General features: G+C 33.4%; 1 pseudogene across 3 annotated transcripts; it reads right to left on the reverse strand.

Annotated features, from left to right (window-relative positions):
• Positions 1–4,372: 4,372 nt before the first annotated feature.
• Positions 4,373–8,335, reverse strand: LOC145035628 (G-type lectin S-receptor-like serine/threonine-protein kinase At2g19130 pseudogene; annotated as a pseudogene). 3 transcript variants are annotated; one of them, XR_013678355.1, is made up of 2 exons: positions 5,725–8,335; positions 4,373–4,672 (listed from the first exon to the last, which is right to left on the reverse strand). The product of XR_013678355.1 is annotated as a G-type lectin S-receptor-like serine/threonine-protein kinase At2g19130 pseudogene, transcript variant X1 (transcript). The 3 variants fall into 3 exon arrangements; XR_013678357.1 differs by having other exon boundaries at positions 4,373–4,677; XR_013678356.1 differs by having other exon boundaries at positions 4,373–4,634; positions 5,725–8,334.
• Between the last annotated feature and the right edge of the window lie 7,031 nt (positions 8,336–15,366).

Raw genomic sequence — 15,366 nt, forward strand, 5'->3', positions numbered from 1 at the left:
AACCAAGTTCATGGCATAAAGATGCAAGCTTTATGGCCATATTAGCCCATGCACCCCTTTAGACCTCATTTTGGGTCCTTAAAGCTTATGCTTCCATGCATGTACGTAAAGTCCATAACTTTACGTGCTAGATCGATCTTAGAAGCCCTGATCTACCTTTTGGATAAGATTTGTACGCGAGGAATCGAGTTATAGACTTGGACAATAGGCGACTCGACGAGTTGTTCTTGGAACTCGGTGAGTCCGGGGCTTCAGTCCCCACCGTGTTATGGTTCAAGGAACCAAGTTGAGTGTTAGAAGAGGTTTAGAAAAGTCCCAAGGAGTGTTTCGAGGTTTTAAGACATAGCCATGATCTGGACATCATGGGACTCGACGAGTGTAAGAACATATTCGGCGAGTCCAAGGAAAACTCCTTACCCACAAGAACAGACTCGACGAATTGTTCATACAACTCGGCGACTCGTAGATTGGACGTGTTCATATGAAGAAGATGGACTCGACGAGTTGTTCATACAACTCGGCGAGTCGGATGAAGATTGATTCGATAATATTAAAGAAGGAGAACTCGTCGAGCCTTTGCTAAACTCAGTGAGTAGAGTTGGGTAGGGAGCAGAAGAGAGGGTAGGGACTCGGCGAGTTGGTGGACCAACTCGACGAGTCAGGTCAACTGGAAGTTGAATTTGACCAGGATATTGACTTTAACCCAGGGTAAAGTAGTCACTTTACCCTAAGATTTGTTATCAGTGACTAATTAAGTATCTTTATGGGAATTGTAGCCGGGGAGTTACCGGAGCAGCAGTGAGACAGTTCCCGATTAGCATTTTAGCAGTCAGCCTTACGAGGTGAGTTTCCTTCCATTAGGAACGGCCTACGGCCACAATGTCGACCCGTTTAGATAGCAGTAATTCAGTATGCTTGATGTCTTTGTGATTCAGGCATGTCTATGTGTTATGTGTTCCGGGCTGCGGTCCGATGCAGTATACAGTATATGTGTTATTGTTACATGCTATGATTATGTTATGCTATGTTCAGTCGGTTCCCGACTCTGGTTCGATGCAGAGGGGGAGGCCCTAATTAGTTCTGTACTTCGGTCCGATGCAGCGGGCAAAGCCCTAGTTAGTTCTGTACCTCGGTCCGATGCAGTGGGAAAGGCCCTAGTCAGTTCCGGACTTCAGTCTGATGCAGTGGGCAAGGCCCTAGTCAGTTCTAGACTTCGATCCGATACAGTGGGCAAGGCCCAGTATGTGATTTATATGTTATTGCATGGTATGTGGTTGTTTGGGGGAGCTCACTAAGCTTCGTGCTTACTGTTTTAGTTTTAGTTTCAGGTACTTCAACTAGCAAGGGGAAGGGCTCGAGATGATGGCATGGCACACACCACAGGTTTAGCCTGGGAGTTAGACTTTGATATTTTTTACATGATCTTGACATCAGTTTGATATGAGACATATTTTATGACATTTTGAGACACACGACTTATGATTTTCTTATATGATACTAGGATATTTTGGTTTTAGTAATGTTTTCAAACGAATTTTTTGGCTTGTATTTTTGGGATGTTTCAGCAAAGCCTCTACCAAGTGGGTTAGTTCCACATTGGCATAGAATGATGATATCTAAGAACCATAATTCTCTCCTTTCCCCTATATTTGAACATAGTCAATTTTGGATATTAATGTTGAAATTAGGGGCAAATGTGAAGATTTGGTGGTGTTTTTAATTTTAATTTCCGAGTAAAAGTTGTTATGGTATTTGTTCTTTATATTTATAATCAACTAAGTTTCAAGATATTAGAATCCTTTCTTAAATATGACTTCTAAGATGAAATTTGTAATTAGATGAAGTTATATGTTAGGCTCCAAGATTCTAACAAATCTATTGGCGTAAAATTAATTATTTTGGCCATTGACGAAGTTATTATGAGACCACCTTTGAACTGAGTGAGCACCTTGATACCAAGAACACATTTACACTAAAGAGAGCACATTTGCACCAAGTGAGTACTTGCACCAAAGCCGATGCATTATTGGATTTCCAAGCCATTCCAGTGCATCAGGCACCAGCCCAACGCCTTTGTCATGCAGGAGCACATTAGTCCATGCTGGAGCGAATTAGGCTTGCCTTCGGTTGGAGGGCATTGACCTGCCTCCGATACATTTTCCTGGAGCATATTTTTGTGGAGAGCGTTTAACTTGCCTCCAGCGCATTTGGCAATGCTCATGTGCTTTAGCCAAAAGCTTCATGCCTTGATCCCTAATCCAAATGCTCCATTATGTTGCCAAATATTCCAACATATCTTTCAGGTCTTCGGTAATCAAATCACATGTAACAAAACCAATTAAACCATAAACAAGAGCCAACGTGATTGAAACAATAAATTTTATCCCAAAACAAGGAGATAACTATAAATTATACATATGTAAAGTCAACCTGTCACAGACCACCAATATTCTATCTAGGATTCAAAGCTTAGAGACATACGTAAGATATGAGTGAAGGCTAATGAATGAGTCACACAAAACACTGATATAATAGTCAAGTTATAAAGAGAGAAATGACCTTGCTATAGGCCAAGAGCAAAGTTAGATGCACACATAGTATGCTTGCTATGATAGACAGAAACCAGGCAACTTACAATGAACCACCTAGATCTTGAATGAAAACAAATATATGCCAACAACGATTAACAACATGATACGAACTGAAACAATCAAAGATGAATTCTCAATGATGAATTCAAATAAAAGAGTCTCAATGAAGGAACAATTCCATACTGGAAACCATTCACCACAAACAAAAAAAGCAATCAAAGATTGATTAGTATTGGAGATAAATTATGTATATAATTAGTTTAATTTAGTTACCTATATTAGACTAATTTTTACTTTGAATATAATGTTGTAATTTGTATATATATACTTACTAGGTGTAAGACCCATATATTACATATGTTAATTATATATATATATATATATATATATATATATATATATATATATATATATATATATATATATATATATGTATGTATATATATATATATATGTATATACATATATATATATATATATATATATATATATATATATATATATATATATAAATCTAAATACTTAAGAACTTAAGATTTATAAGAAAATAAGAAAAATAATGAATTATCAAAATTGATTTTTTTTTATCTTTTAAATTTAAATAAATAATAAAAGTAAACTAATTAGCTTTAATTTGAAAATTTTGAAATAAGAAGATAAGTCCATTAATGAAATTGATATTCATTTATTACTACATTTATTAATATTATTACATTAAAGTATTATGTTGAATTTGTTAAAAAAACCCATAAAATGTCATGTGATCAAATAAATTAATTCAAAATTACCACAAAATGACTTTTGACAATTTGAATAATAGTGATATGTGGCAAAAAAAAAAAAAACAAAAAAAACAAAAAAAAAACAAAAAAAAAAAAAAAAAAAAAAAAAAAAAAAAAAACTTTCATTATTAGAATATATTCATCTTTCAATAATATTCATCCGGAACTTTTATCTCATCATCATATGGTATCAGCCTAAATACCGATCCCTAAACCGCCTCACGGCTTTCACTTTCTTTCTGCCTCTCATCTTCTTCGTCTCACAATGGCTTCTTAGTCTGAGAATTCTTTCTCCTCAGACATTCTCATCCATATGCTCACCATTAAGTTAACCTCATCCAATTACCTCCTCAGGCGAAATCAAATTACCCCACTTCTTATTCATCAAAAGTGGATGAGTCATGTCGATGGTTCTTCTACCGTTCGGAAATCCACAACTCTAATCGACGGCAAAGAAACTCCCAACCCAGCCCATGCTGCTTGGGTTGAACTTGATCAGAAGGTTCTTTTAATTCTTCAATCCTCTCTATCTGAAGAGTCCATGTAGGAAGTCAGCACACTCACGCTACACAATTATTAATGAGTTATGTTCAAGATTTACAGAAACCCCAGCACAGCACACCATATCCACGCTACACAATTATTAATGAGTTATGTTCAAGATTTACAGAAACCCCAGCACAGCAAACCATATCTGAAGAAGGTAGAATAGCCTAACTGAAGGGTGAAGAAACACCAATCTGATCCGAAAGAAACAAGATACAACTGCGGAAAATTCAGATAGATAAAGATTTGATACAAAACAAAACGATCCAGACAGTAGAGGAGTATATTTTCAAGAATCTGAAGAGTCGGAAACAGTGAGATACCAATCAAGCAAACAACAGTGGTTTGTTCAAGATCTACTCTAACCAGAAGCAGCTAGTTCTGAGAAAATCGAATAAAAAACGCTGATGAACAAACATAGATCTGTCACACAGGTAAACGTGGTTGCTCTGATACCCAAAAAAAAAAAAAATCACATTGCAACCAAGATACTTAAACTTCCACTTCATCGTAGCATATATTAAGAACACAAAAAATGAAATACATCTTACACGAAAACTCACTACAAAGATCTCTAGAACATACCAAATAAATCACTCAACGTAATGTTATTTAATGAGAAACATAAATAGAACATAGTTACAACTCATTTAGACTGCTTCAGTCCTTCACGAACCTCCTTGCTGCTTCCCACTTTCAACTTTCAATAACTGATCTGCAGTTCATGCTCAGAATTACTTTATTATATAGTAACTGCACTAAAAAAACCAAATTAATTTATAACAAATGTTCCAAATGTCTTCAATATTTTTTCAAGATTAGTTTGATTAAGAATAAAATCTATAATTTCAACAATTACACATAAAAACCTAAAAGACTTTCATCCAATAGATGTTCATGATTTCCATAAGAAATTGTGCAAAAGTTATTGTGCTACACATCACACAATGTACAAGTTCCCAAATTCGAATTATCCCCATGCCCTATACGGCAATTCATGGTACCCATAAAAGAATTGTCTGTGATGATGTTTACCGGTTACTCGAACAACCTAAAAGGTAAAAACAGATGTAGAATGCAAATTTTTGTTGGGCTGGTATGGGGAATATCTAAATAACATCTAGAACTATAATAAAATACAAGATATCAAAGTTGAGTGGTTAAACCTCTAGAGAAAAAAAAAAAAAAAAATTGTTGTGCCTAGAGATAGAACGATTGTGAAACTTGGTTACTATGTAGTAACATTATTCCTCGAAATAACTCAAAATATAAATGAGGAAAAAAATGGCACAAACAAGTAAGAAAAGATAGGTAATGATAAACCTTACTTAGAAACCTCCAGAGATACGATGTCAACCGACAATTATATTCACATAGAACTTTTAGCAGGAAAGGATACGAGAATATAGAATACCATGTTTGGGCTATCAAACAAACCTTAACTTTATAAACATGACCGATTGAGTTGTTAGAATGATTGTGTGCAATGAAATGCAGCTTTTATTCTAGAGTGATCCGCTTCCTCAGCCATTATTTTCTATGTGCATAGCAAACCAGACCCTAGTTCACATAAAGAAGGCAAAAGAGAACTAGTGCTAAAAGAACAAGCAGTTTTGAACAATTGTAAATATATAAACACCAAGAAATCATCATTCTTGAAACATACTTCTCCAGAATTCATTTTTTAGAGTGTAGCATATTTTTATAATATCTTTCATCTATTTGCAACAAAAAGTCAATGAGTAATTTATTTTTATCACCATACAATGTCTAATGTGAACATAACAGAGAAGATAGAGAATTACCTTTAAGATGATGAACTCTTCGATTGGGGGTCACTACCCGAAGAATAGTTCTGTGCTTGTGAACACTCTTTTGAGGGCGAATCAGTGAAGAAAACAACATCCCCCGTGTTCTCAACAAATAAATTCACAATTTGGGGGATTGGAGGCATGCTCACGTCTGAGACCCCTTCAAGAATCCGTTCCACCAGACTCATGGCAGGCCTACTCTCTGCCTCATCTTGGATACACCAGCATGCAACTTTGCAAATCTTTGTCACTTCTTCAACACTAGCTTCCCTGTTCAACCTAGTGTCTAGCAGGCTAAGGATATCACCTCCCTTCATAAGAACACTTGAAACCAAACCTGGGTAGAATGTACTACTTGAATCTTCACAATGCATGACATTTCGCTTTCCATGGACTAATTCAAAAAGCATCATTCCATAGCTATAAACATCTGCTTTAGCTGTGACAGCAACCCCTGATATCCATTCTGGCGCTAGATACCCCATTGACCCCCTTGTAGTTGTTAACACCCTACTAAAGTCCCTACCAACAAGCTTTGCCAGCCCAAAATCAGCAATTTTAGGTTGGAAATTAGCATCTAAAAGAATGTTATCTGGCTTTATGTCACAGTGAATGATGCAGTCTCTGCACTTGTCATGCAGATAAACCAACCCTCTTGCAATTCCAAGCGCAATCTGATACCTCGTTTCCCAGTTTAAAACTTGTTTTCCACGGAAAAGATGGGTATCTAGTGAACCGTTTGCCATGTAATCATAAACCAACAACTTATTTTTACCTTGAGCACAAAACCCACGAAGACGTACAAGATTAACGTGTTGGATAGTACCGATTGTGCTGACTTCACTCCTGAACTGCTTCTCTCCTTGGCTGATGCTTTCAAGCTTTTTCACTGCCACAATCGACGAATCATGCAGTACCCCTTTGAAAACCGAACCAAAACCACCTTCTCCCAGTTTGTTAGAGAAATTTTTGGTGGCTATTTGCAAATCTTTGTAGACAAACGCCACCAGTGATCCCACCATTTCTGTCTTTCCCACCGATACCCTCTTTTTTACATAGAATAAAACCAAAATTAGACCCAAGGCAAGAACCGTACCTCCCACCAACCCCTCAATAACACCGGCCGTGATCAGATTACTCTTTTTAGGATGAGGAAGATCCTTAGAAGCAACTTTAATGTAGATTGTATTCCCACTACCATCGTCTTCTGATAGGTTCAAGAGATCTCCATTCCAAACTAAACATTGAGTACCCACAAAAGAGTAAGCATTACAAAAGCAATCATTCAAACAGGTGGTACGACATTCTCCAGCATTCCCAGCTGCCACAGAGTTGTTTGGAGGCAGATTCTTGACCATAATCTTGAGAAAATCTTGCTTTTCCGTGCTTCTCCCACACTGCAGATCGGTTTTTCTCACACATCCACTAGAGAAATCACTGTGATTCCAATCACTCTCTGATCTAGGATTGAAGCCAGTCAAGCAATTACAAAAAGGTGATCCAGACTGCCTGCAAATCCCAAAAGACCCACATAATGCATAGACCTCACACTGCGTTTTAGGTACAAACCAAATTAAATTCAAGTCTTTGGTATTTTCCGACCATGCTAGTTGCTGAATGGTACCAAAAACATCCATGAAAAATAAAGATATAATTGAAGGATCATACACAGAATAAATGAAGTAACTCTCGTTCGCATTTTCATGGTAACTGTATATGTAATTGTAATCCAACCTTGTTTCCGGTACTAAATAAAATGCTTTCCCATCCCAAGCCCCACTTGTCCAATATTGTTGGGAGCCATTCCACTTGAATACATACTCTTTACCTGATGGATGAAGTTCAGCTGAGAAGAGTCCAACAGCAGGATCTTCGTTGCTTCTCCATGATGTAAGACGCTGGCTCTTTTTAGTTCTTTTATCATAACCAAGTTTAGCACCAGGCAACCAAGTATGAGTTGGATGGTCAAAACTTTGCCAAACTGCAGGTTCAACTGAATTTGAACTGGAGTCTCTCAAAACTAAGTTACCATCATCAAGAATAACAGCTATTGCAGACTTCAAAGTGGTGGTGGAGGAGACATTTGTGGACCAAATCTGGGACTTGGACTCATTCAAGAGCACCAAATTCCCATCAATGATTTTTAGTTCTGAACGGAATCTATCAGAGACGGGTGTTTCTCTGTTTGCCACCCAAACTATGGAAAGAGGATTGGACTTGATCTTCTTATACCAAATGCCTATGTAATAGTTGGCAGAGTTACCTGGTTTGAAGAAACCCAGCTCAAACTGTTCACCTTCAGATATTATTGTGTAGTCTCCAGACAGAGGCTGGTTCGCAGAAATGGTGGTGGCTCCAGATGAGATTGTTATTATCAAAGAGAAACACAGGAGCACCAGAAACCTTCCGAAACTCTGAGTTTCTGTGAAGCTCATGACTTGTACAAAATTTGGACAAAGAGATAGATAAAGAGAGAAAATTAAAAGAGATGACAAGTATTATAAAATATGCAGAAACATATCACCAGCATTAGGTTTTATACTACTCACATTTGAGCCTGAGGTGAAGTTATTAGCTAGAGTTCAAATACCAGCGGCTGTTAGTCAACCCAATTTCTACTCTAACCAGTAAACGTCTGTTAAAATGTTGATCATACAAGTCGGTCAATATAAATTCAGGTACTAGTCAGTCTTGTCATCATAATTAGCTGTACTGGTTAACAGTAACTAATTAAAGAGTTTTGACACAGTACATACATTGAATGACATATTATTATCAATCAAATACATTTCACATGTTTTACAGGTGACATCCCATCTCTCCATAATTAGTTGCAATTTTAAAGGACTGTCATGAATGACTTTTGAGCAGAATACATACATGTGTTGTTATTTCAACGAAAATTTCATGAATGTATCTAGAAAATCTTAGTTTATTTGACAGGCATCAAAAAACAACCTTCTAATGCGTGTCCGTGTGACCTTTCACACAAGGGTACTCCTATATGCACGAAGGATTCGTATATAAAGGTCAGATATGACATTTGACAAGATAAAATTAATTTGTCCCTCAACTTGCAAAGATTTTTCAAAATACACCCTTAATGTTTTATAGTATTTACTTTAAACTTTATTATTTTTTGTTATATGGTTAAAAAAAAAGTTTTATTTTAATTTATAACTCTTTCCTATTTGTTTTCTATCAACCATCACCGTATAAATATATCATATTAGAAAACTTTTTTTCTTTTGTTTTTATAAACCATTTAATATATATTAGTCAATAATTTTTTTTTTTTTTTTTATGTTTTATAACTCTAACGTTTTCCTAATTAATTATATTATATTTTATTATATTATTAATTTTAATTTTAAATATATTATTTTTTACTATTGGTTATACATGATTCAATGGGGATTGAACTTCTCATTCATTACATTCTAGCTATAATGCATTTTTATTCCATTCAATGTTATAATACCACTTTTTAACCTACTAATCATAAAACCCTCGATGGGGATGATCATACTTTATCATCATTTTTTATTTTAATATATATATATATATATATATATATATATATATATATATATATATATATATATATATATATATATATATATATAACATTTTTTAGTTGGTGTTGAACACTTTAAAATTCTCAATCATTAAAAAGAGATAATGTTGAAAATAATAATAATAATTACCATGTGTTTTAGTATATATATATATATATATATATATATATATATATATATATATATATATATATATATAATAAGTTTAGTTAATAAAACAAATCAATAAACAAAACAGTAAAATAAAAACTATAAAGTGGAAAGTGGAAAGTGGAAGGTAGATTTTGTTACTTTAATAGAAAATAAGAGGCATTAAATGAAAAATGATAAAATATATTAAAAACTCAGGGTCCTCCTATATACACGAATTTTTCGTGTATTTGTTGCATTGAATTGCGTGCCGAATTATTTTATCGATAAATATGTGTGCCGAATTATTTTATCGATAAAATATAATATTACAATTTTATACCTTCGGTTTACATTGTAGTTTTAGAAAAGACCCTAGATTTTATCAATTTAAATCTTAAACCCTTAAAACTTTATTAATTTTGAAAACTAACAAGTAGAAACATATTAATTATTCATAAAAGTTGTTTAATTAAAATGATCTCATGAATACATTTATAAAAAAAGTAATAATGAATATTATTAAATATTAATAGAAAAAAATTAATTTGTTAAATAAGAAATATAAACTATGAAACATTAACAAAAATAGAAGGGATAAAAATGAAAATTTGGTTACAATTTCTTTCTATATATAGAGGATTCGTATTTCTTATATGGTACACTGAAAGCGACTTGCTGAAAGTAACTTTCCTTAAAAGCAAATATATGATATTTGTTAAAAATATAGATTTTATTAAATGACAAGTTGGAAAGAATGGATGGGTGACACATATTATGAGGTATTTGTACTTAACCTTTATTATTATTATTATTATTATTATTATTATTATTATTATTATTGTTATTATTATTATTATTATTATTATTATATATTTTTTTCTCTTTGTTATGTTTAGAGAGATGATATTCATCCAATGGAGACAAATGAAATAGATGAAAATAATAGCTTCAATGAAAGTAACTATTTTTTCAACGACACATCACCATTTGAAACGGATATTCATCCAATGGACACAAATGAAACATATGAAAATGAAAGTTTGAACGAAAGTCGTTATTTCTTTGATGACACGTCACCCTTCAAAACAAATAAGGTATAAATTCATTAGTATGTTGTTACTGTAATGTAAGCATCAAGTGGATTTGTCTGCTACTGATAATAATATAATTGTCAGGTGTTCAATTCTCGTCAAGAATTGATGGATTGGGTGCAAAATATGGCAAATACTTTAGGTTATGTCATCGTCATAAAAAATTCTAAACGTAACTTTAATGTTGTATTTCAATGTGACCGTGGAGGTACATACAAAAGTACACAAATCTCCAAAAAAAAAAACAGGGACAAAAAAAATTAATTATCCATTTAGCCTACAGGGTAAATATTCGTCAGTAGATAATTCTTGGAAGATAAAAATGATATGTGAATTTCATAACCATGAGCCGTCATTATATTTAGAAAAGGTCATTGTGTACCGCTTCATTCAGTAGATAAGTTTTGGAAGAAACTTGATTTATTAGAATGCAAATCGTTAGAAGATGATAAATTGGGTTGTGCAGTTGAGGTAAATATGTTTAATGCTCATTACGAAAAACAATCAAGACCTGTTAAGTTAAGTTTAGCAAGGAAGTTACTAAACTTAATCACGCCGTCAACAACTTCAGTTTCTGAACCTGCTACTCACAAAAATACTCGTGGGCGCCCCTCCTTAAAGAAGAAACTTTTCAAGAAAACCCATATCGATTTAAACCACGACCCACCAACTCAACATCCACCACCTCAAGATCAACCGACTCAAGCGCCACCAACTCAATATCCGTCTCGACGTAGCATTTCTACTTATACGCCTGATTATATGCGGTCTAATTTGTTTGATCTAAACCAGGAGCCGGATAGGCACAGTACATACTCGTTCCGAGAACCTCCAATGTTCAACTTAACTTTTAATCAGGAACAATCGATGCATAGCTCGTACTTCAACCAAGAACAAGTAATTTATAATTCAGATCCACTTATGAATGAAATTCCGTATGAATTTCATCCATATGTCACAAACATACAAAACGTGAGGGGAGATGGAAATTGTGGATTTCGTGCAATAGCTGCGTGTCTCGGTTATAGTGAAGATAATTGGCGTCAAATCCGCTTAGATTTACAGAATGAGTTGTTAGCACACCCAGCTGAGTACGCACAGATTTTTTATTACGATTTAAACACCATACACCACTCATTGAATTTCAATGGATCACATTTCGCACCAACAGATCGTTGGTTGATTATGCTGGTCACTAGCTTTCTCATTGCTAACAAGTATAATGTAATAGTTATTTTTCTAAGCAAAGATAGTCCGTCAACATGTTTTCCACTATGGCTTGGTCCCCAAGACATCTCAACTCATAGAGTTGTTGTTATTGCTCTTGTTAGAAGTGATCATTATGTGAAGGTTGATTTACATGGAGGATATCCAATGCCTACTATTTTACCACTTTGGCGTCACAACAGATCATCACGGTCTGCTGGATGGGAAACTGTTTATGCTGCTCGCCTGAATTCCTACATTTCTCCATTTGCAACACACAATAATTGTAACAATTCTACAGTTATAATATCTGATAATTAGTAAAATCAAATTTATGTTTTGTTGTTTATAATTATTAAGATCTGTATAAATTAAAACAAAATTGTTATATATGTGCGATTCTGATGTTTCTAATATATATATATATATATATATATATATATATATATATATATATATATATATATATATATATATATATAGAGAGAGAGAGAGAGAGAGAGAGAGATGTTCAAGACTAAAACCATTAAATAATAAAATAAATAAAAAATAAACATAAATTAGTAACTTTCATTAATTATTAAATGCCTTTAATTTCATTAATTATAAGGCTTAAGGAATATGTGGCTGTTATGTACCTAATATTAGGTATAGATCCATTAAAAACAATATAGTTTTAATAAAATACAATCAAATCTCTCTACTATCTTTCTTGTATTCATTTTCCATATAACTCTTACCTATATATATATATATGCTAAAGTTTCAAAAAGTATAAGGTATGATATGAAAATCAACTATAAATATAAGGGCATTTAATGAAAATTGTAAAGTAAACATTGATTTAGTTTAATATATTAAAACTTCCGGTGATGTACATCAAGTCAATCAAAAATTCGTGCATTTGGAATTTAATTCGTGCGGTTAGAATTACCCTTCACACAAATACTTGCACTATTACATATTTTGTCCTTTTATTTAAAACTTATTTTCACAACCTCGTATCATTTCAAATTATTTCTCTTTCAAATATAATAATATTATAATCATATAAATATATAAAACTATATTAATATAAAAGTAATTGAATTCGATTGAAAAGATCTTAGATCCAATTATTACCGGTATGAATAAATAGGAAGTAATTAAGGGTACAGATAAATAGGAAGTAGTATCACAACCATAAAACCATATGTATATTAAAATATTCTAATAAAAGTAAGAATTGATTTAGAAAATATCTTTTACTTTTTCAAATCCGTAAAATAAAATAGTTTAATTAAATATAATTTATTTAATATTTTTTAATGTAATTTATTAAAATCACTTTATGTTATAATAAAAGGCTACAACATAACAATAATAAAATAAATTTTTACGCAATACATATCAAAAGAGTTCAAATGCATTCATTCTTAATATTTGACATGTATCACAACTACGAGACTTATGTTGACTCTTTTATCTACTACTGGAAAACTGGTTTAATAGCTACAGCATAATCCGTAGCTATAAGCGAATAGCTACGGAATTGCTACGAAAAAAATGTATGTAGCATAATGGCCCGTGGCTAAATTATAGCTACGGATTAACTACATAATCACTACGAAATAGCTATGAAATTTTTCATAGCTACCATAGCTACAGAATAGTTACAGAATAGCTACGGAAATAAATAGCTACGAATAGATACAGATCTAAATACCTACGGAATAACTACAAAATTGGATAGCTATAGAATAGCTACGAAACTAAATAGCTACGGAAATCGATAGCTATTCCGTAGCTAACTTCGTTTTATTTTAAAAAAATTAAAATTTAAAATTTACATTTTTTATCAAATACCATATTCAATTCAAAGTTTTCCCAAATACCATATAAAATACACCAAAAAAACATCCCTAATACCAAGGTTGACACATTCCCTTCCAAAATACTTATCAATTGTCCTCAAATGGAATATCGGGGAGAGCACGAGGTTGATTTCCAGACATATTCATCATCCTCATAACCATTTACATTTGTTCTTCATTTATTGTTGTTACATGGTAGAAATTTGTGCACGCGACCTATCAACCTAAAAAAATGGTAACACAATTCAATACTTAAACAATAATAGCAATGTACTTTAGCTTATTATAACAATGCATTTTTCTTTATAATGCTTATAGCAATATACTTAACTTTTAATCATAAGAGCAACATACTTTTGTTTATTATCAATTAAATAAATATTTTGAATAAACTACCTAACACTTAACCATAATAGCAACGTACTTTTGTTTTTTTATCACTTTAATCAATACTATCAACAAACTACATGTAATGTCTGATTCCTGGTATGCATTAAATTATAATTTATTTACTTTTGTAGAGCTACTAGACAAGTTGGGAGCCCCAGACACGTTGAGTAGAAACGAGATTGGACGCGGGGTTTTAAACAATCTACTCGACAAGTTAAGAGCCCTCAACTCGACGAGTAGTTCTACCATAGTGAAACCCTAATTTTGGGGTTTTGCACCTATTTAAGCATCTTAATCCCAACCTTATGGCCTCATTTCCAGCCTCCATGCCGAAACCCTAATCCACAAAACCCTAGAGCATTTTGTGAGTGTGTGAGCCATTTTTGAGTAATCTTTGTGTGTTCTTGAAGCTTGAAGAAGAAAAAGGAGCTAGAAGGTTCAAGGAGTGGATCGTACATCCATATATTTCCTTCCCTCCTCATCATTGTCTGGTAATCAAGTCTCTAACTTGGCTATTATTTCATTAGATCAACTTAATTCCATTTTATGAGGATTTTGGTTCAAGAATATTGATCTTTTGGATATGAGTGTCCCAACTAGCTTACCTTTCAAATCTGGGATCTAGAAGGGGTTTCATGGCATAAAGGTCCAAACTTTATGACCATGGAAACCCCATGCAAGCTAAAAGACGTTATTATGGGTTTTTAAGCCCCAAAACGCCATGCATGGAAGTAAAGTATGAGACTTTACGTGTTCATTTGGTGTATAGGACCTAGATCTCGGTTTCATGCTTTGGGTTGGAGTAATAAGGATTTTGGACAAAGATCTATGTCTTAAGGAACTAGGGTTTTAGCTAAACCCATTACGAAGGATTATTAACGGGCAAAGTTTCCAACTTTACCCTTAAAAAGGGCATTTCTAGTGTGTAGATGAAGTATGGACTTTGGATCCGGAGGGTAGAGGCTTAATTTGTTCAAATGACACAAACAGACAGAGGAACTCTGTAACGCTGTAAATTTCAAAACAATTTTTCATTTAAACATAATGGTTTAATTAAAAAAACACTTTTCTTAAAATCTCATTCATAATCAAATTAAAAAACATAACTCCGTTTTCACTTGCATAATAAACCAGGATCCTCAAAATGTAACTCTTTCGCTGTTGTGTACAATCAAGCCGGTGCCGTTCCGTGATCCTGAAAGAAACCTAAAACACATAACACAAAACACTGTAAGCACGAAGCTTAGTGAGTTCCCCAAAATACCACACATAACACATATTAGCCACTCGAGGCTATAACTCTGTTGGTCTGTGCACCCAAATTCTGTGAACCCTCATGTTCTAACTCTTGGAACCTTCCGGTTCTAACTCTGTAAACATGCACAC

This window comes from Lactuca saligna, chromosome 3 (genome assembly GCF_052625555.1).
Source record: "Lactuca saligna cultivar CGN05327 chromosome 3, ASM5262555v1, whole genome shotgun sequence".
NCBI lineage: Eukaryota > Viridiplantae > Streptophyta > Magnoliopsida > Asterales > Asteraceae > Lactuca > Lactuca saligna.